This window comes from Periplaneta americana, chromosome 9, assembly GCF_040183065.1.
Source record: "Periplaneta americana isolate PAMFEO1 chromosome 9, P.americana_PAMFEO1_priV1, whole genome shotgun sequence".
Classification (NCBI taxonomy): Eukaryota; Metazoa; Arthropoda; class Insecta; order Blattodea; family Blattidae; genus Periplaneta; species Periplaneta americana.
The window spans coordinates 146228881-146241632 of NC_091125.1; the positions used below are offsets into that span (position 1 = coordinate 146228881).

The window sequence follows — 12752 nt, forward strand, 5'->3', positions numbered from 1 at the left end:
GGTGAGGCACAAATATTTCTCCATTTGGTTGAACCTGAATCACATTGAAACTCCGTATTAAAAATTTCTTCTTTCTTCTTCAGTATTCCCCATAATGAAGTAGTTGGCAGACGATGCTTTTTTGTCATATATGATAGTGTTATTTGAAGATTAGCCTTGACATCCCTTATTATTTTCACTTTCTGTCCAATAGTTAATTTCTTCCATTTAGTCGCCATTATAACTATGCATAAACAGCATAAAATAACAAAGAAAAACTTGGAAATAGAATCTGCATAACTCGAGAGAATAAAACAAGTAAAGTAACCACTCTTCGAAGTAGATTGAAAGACGAAATTCAGAAGGAATGCTTGGAAATTGGAATTACCAACTGGGAGGAACTAGCAAAAGCCAGAACAGAGTGAAATCGACATGTAGTCGACATGCTCCATAATGCCCTTTGATTGATTGATTGATTGATTATTGCCATGTGTATTATAGATTTGTTGGTTACACCCTTATTTGAGGGAGGTCTTCAATTATTTCATGGATATGGGGCATAATAGGCTTTCCCTACTTTATTGCAATATCTTATTATAATAAGTGAAAAGAGTACAATATATTAATTTTCTTCTTTTATTGTCGAAAATGTTTTCTGTATGAATTCGAGTATAGGGAAGACAGTGCCTTGGTTTATGTTTCAAGAATGACAACCATTTATTCTAAATTGCACTTTATTTTTAAGTTAACCTTTGCTTTGTATTCTACAGTCGCGTGCAAATTAATCCGAACACGACATATTTTTACATTTTCTGTCATTGTTGGCCTCACAGCTGCTCATACCGCTTTAATTGACATCTGTAGTATGTGTAATTCCATTGTTGAAGGTCTGTCATTTTTTTTATAATATGTGACATTTTGCCTGTCGTTTTGTACTTATAAGCATTTCAGTTGTGTTGAAGACTTAATACTGCAATCCTGTGTACATTCTGTCATCTTCACAAATGGATACAACTCCACGAAAACGGTCTAAAATTATAACATTAGCAGAGCATTCTTCTATGACACAGAGGCAAATTGCTGCAGAATGTCACATCGGTTTGGCTACTGTTAATTCGATCATAAAACGATACAGGGAGACTGGATCCATCATACCCCAGAAAAAAGGAAACTGTGGCCGGAAAAGGAAGACTTCACCTGCAGATGATTGTTTAATTGTCAGGAAAAGTAAATTAAATCCTAGACTAACTGCTGTCGACTTAACCCGCGAGTTAATGGCTACCACTGGGGCGAATATTCATGTCACAACAGTGCGGCGTAGGCTTTTGGAAGCTGGACGAAGGGCTCATAAGCCTATTAAGAAGCAACTGCTAACCCCTGTTATGTGCAAAAAACGCTCAATGTGGGAAAAATTACATCAACACTGGACAGTGAATGACTGGAAGAATGTACTTTTTTCCGATGAGTCTCATTTTGAGGTCCACGGCCACCGTGTTTCTTACGTACGGAAAGGATCCGAAAAAGTAACAGCAACTCATCTCCAACAAGCACCCAAATACCCCACTAAAGTAATGTTTTGGGGTTGTTTTACACATGAAGGGCCTGGAGCATTAATACCTATCAAGGGAATGATGAATTCTGACAAATATATTCACTTATTGGAAACCAGAATCGTACCCCAGCTGCAAAAATCATTTCTGGATGACAGAGGTGTGTTCCAACAAGACCTGGCACCAATCCATATGTCTCGAAAAACTACAGAATTCTTCAACAAGAAGAATATTCAGGTACTCCCCTGACCAGGCAACTCACCCGACATCAACCCCATTGAGAACTTGTGGTCAATTTGCAAAAGAAGAATGCAAAAAATGGATTGTTCTACAAAGGAGATGATGATTTCTGCCCTCATTGGTGCATGGTTTCGCGATGAAGAAATGAAGAATATTTGTGGGAAATTAGTGGAATCCATGCCAAATCATCTCAAAGCTGTTATTAGGAACAAGGGAGACCACATAGATTGCTGAGGTATGTCTTAGATCCTTTTTTTTATCCCGTTTGAGTGTTTTTGCATACGTAATTACGTTGTTCGGATTAATTTTCACGCTACTTTATCTTCATTTTGAAAGTAAATCTGTACGAATTATGTCTTTGTGATTGAAACGTCACAGTTTTATATTGCCTTTTTCTGCCTTTTTTAATATAAATGCCTATGCTTTTTTTTTTGCCTTTATTTGATTATTTATCTATTATATATTAATTTATTATTAAAAATTGCCAACAGGTATATTTTAATTTATTTCTATAACTGCTACAATGAAAGTAACTTCACCGAATGTATATTATTGTCTTTCACTCAGTTCATATTCTCTTTCAACAATGAGTGCTGCTGTGCAAAAATGTATAACAGTAAGCGTTTTAATTATCGCTTGTGTTTATTTGACAAGGCAACAATGAGTGCGGGTCTAACGTTATTTTTCTTTCAGTTTTCATTGCGACGTTGTTGTAGCTAGCTATTTCATATCGCAACATATCAGTGCAACCAAACACAAAAATGCACTTTCCAAGGCTACTGGGAAGAAGATTTCTTTGCTTCCAACAGTAATTGCAACATCGAGTCGAAAATCTCAATTTGCATTCGACTTATGTAAAGGTTTTCTTGCTGCCGAAATCCCTTTGTGGAAAGTGCAAGGTTGTGAGTCTAGTGCAAGGTTTTGTAATTGCCTTTTATTGCGTATTTTAGCTATTTATAATGTCTTGTTGCCTGCCTATTTTAGTTATTTATGATGTCTTTTTGCCTACCTATTTTAATGATTCGTAATGCCTAGACTTCCGGTCTCTGGTAATGACTAAACATAAAGCAGCAAAGATTGGTATTAATTACAATCTTAAAAGTGAATATTTATGTAGGTATAATTAAATTTTATTGAATCTTCATTGAACAGAAATAAAGCCGTATGGTTCTTAATAATAATATCTAATTCTTTATTTAAACCAGAAAAATAATCTTCTAATTTCATTTAATGGATGTGATAGGTGAAATTTCTGTTTTCTAAAATTTCTAAGGTAGAGACTTCATTTTTTGTATACTTCATCCCCTTGCTATAAGTATTCTTGCATATAAGTTTCATTATGATCAGGTGAATGGTTTTCGTCTTATTCAAATTAAAAAAAAAAAACACATTTTCAAAATCGATCTCCATTTTACTTACTTACAAATGGCTTTTAAAGAATCCGGAGGTTCATTGCTGCCCTCACATAAGCCTGCCATTGATTCCTATCCTGAGCGAGATTAGTCCAGGATCTACCATCATATTCAATCTCCTTCAAATCCATTTTAATATTATCCTCCCATCTACGTCTCAGCCTCCCCAAAGGTCTTTTTTCCTCAGGTCTTCCAACTAACATATTATATGCATTCCTGGATTTGCCCATATGTGCTACATGCCCTGCCCATCTGAAACATCTGGATTTAATGTTCCTGATTATGTTAGGTGAAGAATACAATGCATGCAGTTCTGCATTGTGTAATTTTCTCCATTCACCTGTAACTTTGACTTCATCGAATATGATATTTTAATAACAAAATTGAAATACCAGTACTTTGATTTCTTAAGAATGAATAAAACTGTCACTTCACACTTCATATTTAATTAATCATAAACAAAGTATGGTATATAATGACAAATCTGATACAAAAAGTGTACAACATGGTGTTCCACAAAGATCTGTCCTTGGGCTAAACTTATTCTGAACCAATTGGTATTAATAATAGGCTAGCTATTGTTACATTCAAACAGATGTTATTCTTTGTGCTAATGATACTATGATACTTAATCATCACAAGAACTCTTACCAGCTGGAGATTGAATCAAGGTCATTTCTTTTAGAAGCAAAGACTTGGTTTAATGCAAATGGCCTTGTTCTGAAAGAAAACAAAACACAACTGGTTTTTACTTCATGTTTTAATACTGTTAGCAATCACTAGGTATTATAATTGATTGAAAACTTGCATGGGAACCCCATGTTGAGCATTTATGTATTAAATTATCTAGGAAACCTATTAAAGGATTAATCTTGCACAGGATAGGGACCGATGGCGGGCTTATGTGAATTTCAATGGCATATTGGTTCGTTAAGTACAATATCAATTAATAGAAGAATTTAATTCAGTCAATACTTAACAGTGAGAAATACATTAAAATTTGTTATACCAAAAAGTAACATTACATATATTTTAATGACAAACGTTTTCGCCAATTATATTGGCATCTTCAGGTCGAATAAAGCATGTTAACAAAATGAACACTTGGTCTTAGCTAGTTAAAACAACGTTAAAAGTAGGATATAAATTAAAACAGTTAATAAAATTGAGTGATGCAGCCACCAGGTTGTATGTAGAAAATGATGTATAGTAGAAAACATGTATGATGAGGGGGACGGCAAGATCTCTTCTAGTATTGCGGTAACAGTTTCGAAATCAGATTAAAGATGCTACAAATAGGGCGGCCATGTTGCCGAGTAATGGTGACAGGATAAAGCCCTGTAATTAGCAAAGGGTGGTATGAACAAAATTATTGAAAATATTATTTAAGATCATATAGAATGTTACTTACAAGAAGTTGAAAGAGTTGGCTGGAGTTCATGAGAGCGGCGGCACGACTGACCTTTACATTAAGAAGTAGCTTACAAAGAAAACTGCATACCCGAGAAGACTAGTAGATGATTGGAAGTTACTTCTGTATAATCTTAAACAGTGGGTTATTTGAATTTGGATATTGTTCATTAAGCAGGTGGCTATTGTTACTATTAGAGTGAGTGCTAATGTATAATTCTTCAGCGGCTTATGTGAAGCCGGCAATGAACCTTCGGGTTCCTTAAAAGCCATTTGTAAGTAAGGAAACCTATTAAAAAGATTGAGAGAAGTAATGTCTTTCCTTACATTATGGTAATTTTTATAGTCTTTTGAAATTCTGCTCACGTAAATAAGATACTAAAATTACCAAAAAACTGTTCGAATTACGATTTATTTAAGAATAAATGAACATTGTAGACCTTATCCATCGAATTTAGTTGAAAAGCAGTGCGGTGTTTTTTACGAGAATTGAACATTCCTCGTTCGATGGTGCATAGGTGTTTCTTCATGCTGAAGAAGAATCCATACCACCAGCAGGTTCTACACCACCTACATGATGAGGACTTCGTGCAGCGTGTGACTTCTTTGTGTGTGGATTTAACAAAGGATGTGTGCTCACCCAACCCATTACCACACTGGTGAAACTGTTAGAAAGCCAGTTCATATACTCCAGCAGCAGCTATACAGTATCGATACACGGTGTGCCTGCAATTCATTACCATACACATCTTACCTCTAAATGCCGTATTTCTACAAAATAGATACTTAATTTCTGGACACTCTGTTTTAATTGTGATTTGTCTTTATGTGCTTGAGTCACTCTTGTTCATCAAAGATAAGATTGATGAATATAAAGTGAGATGCTACTATTATCATTATTGTATTGGACAGAAAACCTTTACTATTCTACAGATTAACTAAAACATCTTCAAGCTTTAAAGTGATGTTATTGAAAATCGCGAAGCTGGCGCTGGCTGGAGCTGGCGTTCAAAATGCAACATGTCCACCATAAACAATTTTTCATAAATGGCGAAAAACGTTTTATTATCAAACTATACAACAAAATTGTTTGCTTTTATATTCTAATGTATTGTTTTGTGTTCAGAAATCTGTTGTAGCCTATATGCATAAAATGAAATTAAGATTATTTTTTGTGATTTGTAATGAAATATAACCTGGACATGTTACTTTTTGTAAGAAATGTTTGGACAAATTACTTTATGACTGGATCATTTATTTCACTGCGACAGATATGGCACATACCAGTTTTATATTCATGTAACTCATAATATAAGCATATAATATTTCAAACTGCATACTGGGACAGATATAACACATTGTCAAGAAATGGATTTGACCATATGCGACATCAGTTGAGAAAGAAAGAACTACTTAACCCTTATATTCGCAAAGTATCCTATAGGATACAACAGGTTAATAGGCTGTATGCTATAATTTTAATAGAACAATAGAAAAAATTAGTAGGAAAATTAAAATTTTACAGTACTATAATATTGTACGACATATAAAATATGGACATTGCGATAGTTGTTTTCTTTACAGTCCGACACAGTTTAATAAACTAGTGTGAGAAATGAAGTTTTGCCAATTTAAAAATATTTTAGTGCAGTCTTACACATTCTGGTTCTGTTCAAACATAAAATAAGGCAATTACGAATTCGTTTTTTCATGTCTAAGATACAAATGTTGTAAAATACAATTTGCCTGCTACAATATACTTCCTGAATAGATGTCTTGGATAGAACTTAGACCTGCTGCATATCAAAGCAAAGACTGGATGTGTCTGTAAATGTTTATTTTTTTTTAGAAGACCATAAAAACATTTTGCTCTCCTAGTGTGAATTTTTTTCCTATTAAAAAATCCAACCTTTCCTTAGAATGTTTAGAACTCTTACTTTGTTCTTTTGGAATCAACGATTTTTTCTCCAACAACAACAACAGGGTCCTTATCATAGTCCATTTTGATTAGAAAGAATGCAGAGAGCTGCTATGGAGCCTTCTGATTGGCTGACGAGAACATCTTGCATATTGTTTGAGTCATGGCAGTGAGTGGACGTATTACAAATAGAAAGAACACCTTTTTGCACTTTAGAAACTAGGGGATTTGATGCAATATGTAAGGAGTACAACATTATCAAATAGAGAATAAAAGAACTGCCTGTTCCATCTGTTATCTAAAAAATGTACTATGGTGGACATGTTTCATTATGAACACCAGCTCCACACCTCTATAGATTTTGCATTAAGTAATTGTGATCAAGAAGAAAATCTGCATTTGGCTTATTACCTACCACATTTTTTTATGATACACGTGAATATTTTATTAATGGTCGTCATTTTGATGTTTGATGTATTTATGTTTGACAAATGTATATGACACTATTAATTGTGTAGTGTAGGCTTTCATGGCTGGAGTCTATAGATCTAGATTCATTTTTCGGGCTGAGAGGCCGTGGTCTGTTGGTTGGTTTTCTACCGGACGTTTCGTTTGCAACTGCGGCAGACATCTTCAGTGGAGTGGTATTCGAGGTCGCAAAACTCTTCTCGGCGTACCTGAGGCAACTGATCCTGTGGCTCGTTGTGCAGGCGTATTTATAGTGCAACTAGCGGGGCGAGGCCTGTTGTCGCTGCGGTCCGCGATCGAAATCTATAAACATAACAACTTTAATCTCAAGGAAGAAGGTGTAAAGCTAAACAAGTGTTGGTATCCGGTCCTAAACAGAACAGATAAGAAGCCACTACAACAAAAGTTCGGAACCCAGAACAGGAGCAGAGAACGATCGCGGACCACAGCGACAACAGGCCTCGGCCCGCTAGTTGCACTATAAATACACCCGCACAACCAGCCACAGGATCAGTTGCCTCAGGTACGCCGAGAAGAGTTTTGCGACCTCGGATACCACTCCACTGAAGATGTCTGCCGCAGTTGCAGATGAAACGTCTGGTAGAAAACCAACCAACAGACCATGGCCTCTCAGCCCGAAAAATGAATCTAGAACTATTAATTGTGCTCAAAGACTATACAAATCACATGGTATAAAGACAAGACATGGTTTCAATTGTATAGCTGTGCGAACTCACAGAATACAGGAATTTGAGCTGTATGTTGTGTGCATGGCATCAATGAAGTGCTTATCTATCCAGTGAAAGTCTGGGTTTGGTGTGCAAATATCTGCAGAAAAAATTATGAATCCAATTTTGTGGCCACCGAGATCACCAAATTTGACTTCATATTTTTATCTGTGGGGTTACTTCAATGGAAGAGTCTGCATGCTATTGGACATTGGACAACTTGAAGGAGGATATTACAAAAAAGATCAATGGTATTGACAACACAGTGCTCCAAGAAACAGCCAGGAACAACGTGTTCAACTGTTCAGCTTGACGAAGAGGGAGAGCATTTTCAGCATTTAAAGTAAAGGTAAGAAAACTCCCAGAGATACTTTATATTTAAGACTCAATACATATGTGGGCCATGCTGATATTAAGAAAATTTTGAGCCCCTATAGCAGTTGAGATATCTTTTACTTTTTCTCTCAATGCTGATTTTGGCAAATCCTGTGTTTGTGAGAGAACTTTGTAGAATATATCAAATTTGCCAGAAACATAAATGACTGATTTTTTTTTTAGTTCGTCAACTTTTTCTCGAATAGTTATATTAAAATTTTCAAACATGCTCTTCATTGCAGTAATATAATGGCGTTATTATTCCAATTTGTGTAAATTTAAAAAGTATGAAAGATTAAAAATTTTGTAGGCATTATTGAAGTATGTAAATTAAGGTAAAATTCTTAATATAAAAAAAAATTAATTTTGAGTAATGCATTCCATCTTCAGTGCATATATCCTAAGTTTTTAAATACATATATACAGTAGAACCTCTATTATCCGTAGTAATGAAGGGGATGGACTGAACGGTTGATCGAAAAAATCGGATAATCCGTATCATGAAAGATTTCGTAATTTCCTCCATGGTCTTGTATTTACTTGCTAGGAGTGGATCAGAATTTCACTCATTTAAGTCTGGTTATCAACGATGGGTTTTTAAGGTGGAAGGAAGCCTTTTGTAATGACTGTCTCGGAAATATAGGAATAAAGGAGGTCTCATCTTGTAGATTTACATACTTTTTTACACTTTATCCTTGTCTTTTTTTATTAAACCGCGCAGTTGTAACTCTCGTATTCTGATGCCAGAAGAGCAACAGTTTCTCTTTCTCAAACCATTTCATTATTTCCATTTTTTTCGATACGTAGCACAACACGTTTTCTGTTAACACTCGCGGAAGACATTTTATATACAAGTTATATTACAGAACGGCAATTCGAACAGTACACAATGCTGTGTAATGATAAAGGCTTGTAATAACGCTCTCTAGCAAAAATATGTGTAGAACCTACTAATATGAGTCGACCTGGTTGGCGAGTTGGTATAGTGCTGGCCTTCTATGCCCAAGGTTGCGGGTTCGATCCCGGGCCAGGTCGATGGCATTTAAGTGTGCTTAAATGCGACAGGCTCATGTCAGTAGATTTACTGGCATGTAAAAGAACTCCTGCGGGACAAAATTCCGGCACATCCGGTGATGCTGATATAACCTCTGCAGTTGCAAGCGTCGTTAAATAAAACAACATTTAACCTACTAATATGATGTATAGAACAGTACTTCATTTAAGTTATTTATTTCTGCAGGAAAATAGAGCGAGAAATTGACAGTCTGATAATCTGCCAATCGGTTAATAGGGTGTCAGATAATTGGGGTTCTACTGTACATACATATTTTGCCACTTCTTAATGCACATGATTTTTCCACCTAGGGATGATGACTGATGATTATGATGGTAGTGGTAGTGGTAGTGGTAGTGGTGGTATTAGTGGTCTTTTTGTGGGATTTGATACCATTTTTGTTTGTTGTAAAATACTATGTTTTGTAATGTACAGCCAAAATCTCCTAAACATATACAGGGTGATTCACGAAGATTGTGCAGTACTCTAGGATGTGATTTCTGGCATCATTGTGATGAAAAAAGTTCATATAAACATATGCCATATTTTTTTTTTAATTGAGTGAGTTACGCCCTCCTGAATGTTAAACATAAATGTACAGCTCATGTATTTTGTCAAGATACTCCCCTCACTCTTCCTACAGAGCTGCACACGAGATTGGATGAGTCTACTTACGAATTATAGGGGAATGGGTTAGTTTTTGTCTTGAACTCAGACACATGCCCGATCTTCCCTTCTACTCCTACCCCCTCCACTGAAACGTTCTCGTACTGCACATTGACAAAAGTTATAAAAGATGCAAAGAAAATGTATCTGAATGAAAAAATACAAAATTCAGGTAATAAGATTAAAACTATTTGGGATATTATTAAAAATGAAACTAATCAATATTCAAAGAGTGAAAATATTACTTGCATTAAAATCAATGATAGTAAAATAGATAACCCAAAATCAATTGCAAATCATTTTAACGACTTCTATATAAATATTATTCAGAACTTAAAAATTCAAGATTGTGCAGAAGATGCTGCACTTGGTTACCTAACTGATGCATTTAACACTGAATTTTTAGGTCTCAAATTTATTCCCACTACCGCAGCAGAAATCATGCATGTGATAAAACAACTAAAAACAAAATATTCCTCTGGATATGATGAAATTCCAAGTAAAGTTCTGAAAGCTTGTTCTGAAATATTATCCCCTCCGTTAAGCTATCTATGCAATTTGTCAATGCAATGTGGTATTTTTCCAGAAAGACTCAAATATTCAATAGTAAAACCAATATACAAAAAGGGAGATAAATGTACTATTGCTAATTACAGACCCATATCATTATTAACAACATTTTCAAAAGTGTTTGAGAAAGTTATGTATAATAGATTATATCATTACCTGGAGTCCAACAATATATTAGTTTTAGAACAGTTTGGATTTAGAAAACAAAAATCGACAGAGAATGCTGCTTTTAGTTTGGTGGATGAAATACTAAATTCATTAAATTCGAAACTACATGTAGGTGGGATTTTTTGTGACTTGGCTAAAGCATTTGATTGTGTAGACCATAGTATATTAGTAAAAAAATTGAAGTTTTATGGTATTAAAGATGAGATATTGGGTTGGTTTACATCGTACTTATCAAATAGAAAACAAAAAGTAGAAGTAAATGTACCAAATAGTCATAAAGTTACTTATTCAGAATTTAGAAATATTAAACATGGTGTTCTGCAGGGGTCAATTTTAGGTCCATTGTTGTTTCTAGTTTATATTAATGATTTAGCCTTGACCATAAACAATTCATCCCATGTAATTTTATTTGCAAATGATACAAGTGTAATTATTTCAAGCAAACAATACGATCATTTTATAAACACTTCTAATACAGTGCTGAATCTAATGAATGAATGGTTCCATGCAAATAAACTAGCACTTAATGTTGATAAAACCAGTGCAGTCAAATTTAGTACACACAATAGTGCTCAGGTTTCCTACAGTATTCGATTAAATGGAACTCATCTCAAAGAATTTATAAGCACAAAGTTTCTTGGTTTAGAATTGGATAATCACTTGAACTGGAAAACACATATAGAATGTATTACTCGTAAATTGAGCTCTGCCTGTTATGCATTAAGATCCTTATCTACTGTTGGTGATATAAACTTAATTAAAATGTCATACTTTGCATATTTTCACTCTGTAATGAAATATGGATTAATATTCTGGGGTAACTCGTCTGAAGCTAAACACGTTTTTGTTTTACAAAAGAAAGCTATAAGAATAATGGCCGGTGTGCATAAAAGGACCTCGTGTAAAAATATTTTCCGAAACTTAGAAATCTTGACTTTACCTTGTGAATACATTCTTTCCCTAATGATGCTATATATTAAGAACCAAGATAAATTCAGTACTAATCAAGACATTCATCATTTTAATACAAGACATAAATCAGATCTTCATCTACCCTCTGTTAGTCTAAGCTGTTTTAAAAAAGGAGTTCGCTATTCATGTATAACAGTCTTCAATGCACTGCCTAATTATCTTAAAGACTTGAACAACGAGAAAAGGTTCAGAAAAGAATTAACCAAATTTCTACATACTCATACCTTCTACACAATTGATGAATTGTTTATGCTTGTGAATTGAATTATTCTACTTAAATGACATGTACAATTTTATATAGCTCAACTAAAATATGTTTTTATATTGACTTAATCTGTTTACTATGTATTGTATTTTTTGTTTAGCATAACTGATGAATTGTATGTACTGTAAATTGAATAGTATACTGTATAGGTCAACTGATGAATTGTTTAAGCTTATAAATTGAATAAATATACTTCATATGAATTGTATAGCTTAACGAAAATAAGTTTGTAAATTGAACTAATTTGATTGTATATGTTTGTATAGTTTGGCTGATGAATTGTATATGTTCTTAAAATGATTACTAGTCTGTGTAGCTCTACTGATGAATTGTATATAGACCTACTGTAAATTGAATGGTAATATGTATAGCTCAACTGATGAATTGTTTATGATTATAAATTGAATTAATCTACTTGATATTAATTGCACAAATTTGTATAGCTTAATGAAAGTATGCTACTTTGTATTGTATATATTTGTATAGTTTTGGCCGATGAATTGTATATGCTTTAAATTGAATAGTAATCTATATAGCTCTACTGATAAATTGTTTGTGTTTGTAATTTGAAGTAGTTTGCATGATATGTATTATCAATTTCTGTATATCACAACTGGTTGAATTGTTTATGCCTTAAATTTAATTAAATTGTTTTGTATTATAATATAGCTCAACTTATGAATGATCGTTTGCGTTTGTAAATTTAATAATCTGATTGGCTATGTATTGTATACTTTTAGTAGAGCCATCGATGTAGCTCAGTCGGCAGACTCGCTGGGCTGCTGATCCGGAGCTGCGTTCGGGCTTGGGTTGGATCCCCCTTTGGACTTTGGTTTCTTCGGAGGTTTTCCCCAGCCGTGGGACTGAAGCCGGATGGTCTATGGCGAGTCCTTGGCATCAACCCCTTTGATTTGATTACCCCCTTTGATTTGATTACCTGGTTGGGTTTTTCCGAGGTTTCCCCCACCGAAAAGGCA

At 34.4% G+C, this 12752-nt stretch overlaps 1 long non-coding RNA gene across 1 annotated transcript in view; it reads left to right on the plus strand.

Annotated features, from left to right (window-relative positions):
* Window positions 1-8039: 8039 nt before the first annotated feature.
* The window catches only part of LOC138706599 (uncharacterized), a 43498-nt gene continuing 38785 nt past the window's right edge, over window positions 8040-12752 (plus strand). The window contains exon 1 of the long non-coding RNA XR_011334032.1: window positions 8040-8054. This is a non-coding gene — a long non-coding RNA (uncharacterized lncRNA). The remainder of the gene's footprint in view (window positions 8055-12752) is intronic.